Consider the following 5,312-nt stretch of genomic DNA (forward strand, 5'->3'; position numbering starts at 1 on the left):
TCATCATAGAAACATGTGATGTTTTCATTTACAGATTCAAGCTCCATCAGGTTGGTACTTTTTTTTTCTTTTATTGATTGATGTCTTTGTTTATTTAGTTATTGATTACTTTCATCTCAGCAGGTCTGATGAACAAAATCAAAACTGTGATCCAGATGAGACTGATGCTGAACACAACACATATGCTTCTCTGCTCCAAGGTCAGCCTGAATTCTGACTTTTTTTTACATCATTTATTATTTTTCTAAATTAAATAATCTAATGAACAAATTGGAAAGTTTGTATTAAATTTCTAATTTCAATTTTCTTCTGGTTTGTATTTGAAGGTGACGTTGATCTTTATGAGTCACTCAGAGGCCCTGAAGACACAGAAAATAATCCTGTATATGTCAACATAGGTAATCTGAGGGGATTTGTAGGATGATATGAAATAATTGATCATGAATAAACACAAATAACAGCAAACTAAACTTTTCAACCTGTTAAATATTAACTGTGAGTGTTGTTTATGTTCATTTTCTACTGAAATGAGCATTTTAGAAAAAGAAAAGTCCAAAAATGTGTGGTAGGAAAGTCATGTGGAAATATTTTTCTTTCAGATGAATCCTGCTGCGTTACATCAGCTGAGCTTTAAAGCATTACTGAGAAAGGTCAATGATTTTTCCAACAGTTACATAACTATCTTCAATGTTTAGCTCTAAACCTTTTCTTCCTCAAAATGAAAAGTTAGTAAAGAAGAAGATTTTGAATTTTAAAACATCAGTACTTATCAGGACTCAACCTGACCCAAACTTTTCTTACCAAAACAAGGAAGCAACAAGATTGTTGACAACCAAAACTCTCCTCTAAAAGACATGTTGGGGAGCAGCCATCGCTACTTATTCATTGTTCCTTCCAGTTTATTGACAACATCTTTCCATACCTTTCTGACCAATACATGGCTACCCAGATGGTACTTTAAACCATAATTCTTCCACTTCATATAAGAAATATAAGATAAGAGCTGGTAGACCACACTGACATCGTCCCACGGCAAGGGCGTCAGTCTAATGCCAGTTAATCTTGGCGGAGGATGATAGAAAGAGTACATATTATGTCCACCAATATATTCACATCAGCCTGGTTTTTAACAAAAATTATAACATCATCAGCATAAGCTGATAACATAATTCTTCTACTGAAACCAGGCAAACACAAACCCTCTGGCACAGAACTTATGAAGGGAAGTCTTAAGGACTCACCTATTTAGAAACTTTTAACATGTCAGAATAAAACGTTTTCAGAAGAAAAGATATCATATAACTCTACTGATACACAGTAAATGTCTGTCATCATCAGGTTCTGAAGAAGAATGAAGATAAACTATATCTGCCTCATTGTCTACCCTGTAACTCTGAGAACGCCACCTGGATTAAGACTTCTGTGAATCAAGAGAATCTCCAGAGGAAGACTCTTTCTTCAGCTGCTGAACACGACAAACAAAATCTACAAAACTTGTTGGTATTTGAGATTGTTTCTGAATTATATTTGAGTCTCCACAGAAATGTGGCTTATTACAATAACAACACTAAGAAATTGTAGACCAGATAACAAATATTTTTTTTCTCCAGGAAGTTACACAAATGTTCAATTCATTGTACTGCATTCAGCCTCATTTTCACATTTATGATTGTGTTTGTGTTGATTTCATCATAAAAAATCATTTCAAATTATTAAAGTATGTTCATACATGTTGACATTTCAAATGTAAATGTTTTCAAACTCACTCATGCATCACTGTTGCATCGCTGTGTTACATTTTGGGATCAGTATTTAGCTTCACAATAACAGTATCTGATACACAAACTGCAGCCCAATCTGGACAAAACTTTATATTTTAAAAATAACCCCATAAATGTACACAGATTTTAAAATAAGAAATTCTGGAAAAAGGTGCATCTATTACATGTATGTTGTAGGAAATAAACTTGATGATGCATATTCTCCACTTGATAGAACACGGTTAAATGACAATATCATACACTCTTAGTTCCCTTTTACACAAGACAATAATGATACTATCACATAGGCAAAACTGTATAATGTTGTTCTGCTGTATAATAAATAACTTGATATGTGAGCAGTGTTCATGAGTGTGGCTGTCTGTCATTCAGTGGTCAACACCAACATGTGGTCAAATTATTGTTGTGTCTCATTGTTGCAGTGCTGTTGTGTTGACAGAGTTTTGTGTTTTGATTTGCTGGTGTTAAAATGTCTTTTAGTGCATGTGTGTTGTTGTACTAACTCATCAAGCATTTTAACCCGCACATTTGATCAAAACCTCCCCGTTCTAAAACCAGAGAAAAACTGAGGACCAAGATTCAAAAGACTTTAACCAGAAGAAACAGCATGTATTATGCATTTAGAAACAAATAAAATAATATTTACTAAATAACTCTGGTCCATTTGGTGGTATTGACCTGAAATCACTTCCAGAGTGTTCCTCGTCTCAAGACCAACCTAGAAATGTTAAAAACAAATAGACAGACCCAGTAGAAGGAAAGTTATTAGAGAAAGCCCATTATCCCAAAGTTGAACTTTTTAGGACCCAATATCCTGGACCAGTTCTCTAACTTCCAAGTGGTTATTTTTGCTCTCCCAGTGTGTTGGGGGCTTCAGCCTGACTCTGGCAATGCCAGCTTTGTGTGCCTGTGACTTTCCAGGACTTATGGAGCTCCGGTGAGGTGCGGGGTATTGGTCTCAGACGCGGTCAAATTCCCCCGGAGCTCACCCGTTTTGGAAATATTTCCAAATGTTGAGACCCAATGAAAACTCCCCCCAAAGCCTTGAATCCATTTCTACAGCCTTCAGGAAGTTGAACTAGCTGGGCATGAACCGGAGCCGGGCTCGCGGCCCAGAGGTTGGGGACCCGTGATTTAATTGGAGCGGCTGGCGCCTTGGGGGGCGATGAGTTAGGATTTAATCAGCTGGCTGATGCTCCACTAAAACTATGCAAATATCCAAATAAAGTGCTGCTTGCGCAGCTAGAGAGTTATTTTTATTATTTTTTTTTTCTTCCATCGGAGTGACTGCGGCTTCTCTCATGTGTTATACAATGAAAACCGGCTGCACAGCAGATCTCTTTAGCCGGAGCGGCGTTCCGTCACCAATTATGTTACCGGAACGCCGCTCCGGAGCGTTCCAGCTTACTTTCACACCTGGTGTTAATCCATTCTGACGGACAAACTGTTTTTTCTCAGTAAATCTTTGTTCTTCAAGCTTTTTCTTTCAAATATGAACAAATTTGACCCAAGATTAGGTGGAAATTTACTTTTTTAGATGATTTTTTCTGTCAGAGTTAACAGCTTTTAGTATAAATGCTGATTGAACACAGAACATATTTTGTATCACAGGCAGACAGCGCTTATTTAAATGAAAATGAAACCCTTAAAGACTAAGTAAAAGAACAGTTTACAATGTCCCTCCAAAGCTGCAATTTATAAGCTTTAAGGAGATTTATTTCAGCGTTAATACAATTATCTTTAAGCAGATCCTACACTAAAAACATGTTTTGAGTTCATGGCTGTTTGGAGGACAACGATCAGATGGATTTGGTCCTGGATCTGAGACCAGGGAAGTGCAGTCAGGTTCTCATAAAGACCCGGTTCTGGGAAGCAACTAGAGTCTGTGCAACCTTTCAAGGAACCTTCACACATATGTGTACAACTACAGAGGGAGCTAGTACGAGTGAACAAGCTCAGTGCATTCAATTGACATGTCGCCCTCTGCTGGTCATGTTGCAGATTAAACTGAAAAATATAAATCTGCTTCCCTGCATTTAACATCTAACATGATCTGTTACTCTGATTGATTTTTTTCCTGATCATATCCATCCTGTTCACTCCCAAAGAGAACCTCAGCATCTTCATCTCTGTTACCTCCATCTCTGCTTCCTGTCTCTGTATCAGTCTCTAAACCAATAACATGGTTGCTCTCATCACAGTCTTCTACACCTTTGGTTTAGTTCTTGCTAAAACTCTTTTTTTTCACTTGAATTTTTCCTCCACCCATTCCAACCTGCTAGCCGCTCCTTTACATCTTTCCAACATTATTCTGAACTGTTGATCTAAAGTATTGAAAGCCCTTCACCTTCTTCACCTCTGCTCCCTAGAAACTCAGCGTTCCTCTTCAGTTCTTCTCATTCACAATCAGATACTCTGTTGACCTGACTTCCATTCCTCTCGTTTCCACCCCCCTTTAGATGTTCCTCCACCTGCTCCCTACTCTCACTACAGATCACAATGTCATCTACAAACATCATGATCCACAGAAATTATTGTCTAACATCATCTGTCAGTTTATTCATCACCACAGAAACAAGAAAGAGTTCAAAGCTGATATGTGGTGCAGTCTCACTTTAGTTTAATATATCTACTTTTAGTATCAGACTTAATCTATACTGGAGTTTTTTTGTTCATTTAGTTTAATTTTTGAAGCATTTTTGGTTTATTATCTAAATTAAATCCTGATCTTCCTTACCCTTCTTCCTAAAACTTCAGAGAAAGAGAACTGACTTCTCATGTAATCTGGACATGACCAGCAGAGGGCGACATGTCACCTGACTGTACTGAGTTTATGCACTTCTGCCTCCTCTGTATGTGTGCACATATGTGTGGGCTCACAAATTAAAACAGTATCTGATTGAGACACCCAAACAAGTGAATGTACAAAACAAAATGGAATTTAGACTCATCCTGAATCACAGATTGGAAATTCTCCATGAGAAATTGAAATAAACTGCAGAATATCCATGCAGTCTCCTGAAAGTGACTGCAATGACTCTCCACATGGAGACAAACTGAGACTGAATAGTTTAAGGTTCACTTTGTGTTTAAGCAGATGCTCAGAATTAGAGATTATCATTGGTTCATGAGACAGTATATCTCCTAAATGCATATCCTCAGATTATATAATTTTTTTTTTCTGTTGTTGAACTTTCCCTGCCTTTATTTTTTTGATTTATCCCTGTTCTTCATCACTTCCTTCTTCATCAGCAGCCTGAACTGTAATCTTTAACTTTGTGCTGAGTGTGATATTTTCTCTCACTATTCTCTTGTTGATGTTTTATTACTAAAGGATCTTATCAATTCACAGCAAAAACCGAAAACACATAAAATCCCAGAATCACAAGAAAAAAAAAAGAGTTGAACAAAAAAAATAAAGCGTAATAGAATTTTTTTATTGACATAAAAATGTCCAAAGAAGATGCAAGAAAAAATAGGTATGTACATTTATATATGCACACACACACCGTGTTTATCATCAAACAATTT

At 36.8% G+C, this 5,312-nt stretch overlaps 1 long non-coding RNA gene across 1 annotated transcript; it reads left to right on the top strand.

The window, feature by feature from the left end:
* The first annotated feature begins 315 nt into the window (after nucleotides 1–315).
* On the top strand, nucleotides 316–1,535 carry LOC112140897. The gene is made up of 3 exons (XR_002918286.2): nucleotides 316–398; nucleotides 600–650; nucleotides 1,339–1,535. It is a non-coding gene; the product is annotated as an uncharacterized LOC112140897 (long non-coding RNA).
* Nucleotides 1,536–5,312: the final 3,777 nt, after the last annotated feature.

The sequence above is a fragment of the Oryzias melastigma genome, unplaced genomic scaffold (assembly GCF_002922805.2).
Source record: "Oryzias melastigma strain HK-1 unplaced genomic scaffold, ASM292280v2 sc00408, whole genome shotgun sequence".
NCBI lineage: Eukaryota > Metazoa > Chordata > Actinopteri > Beloniformes > Adrianichthyidae > Oryzias > Oryzias melastigma.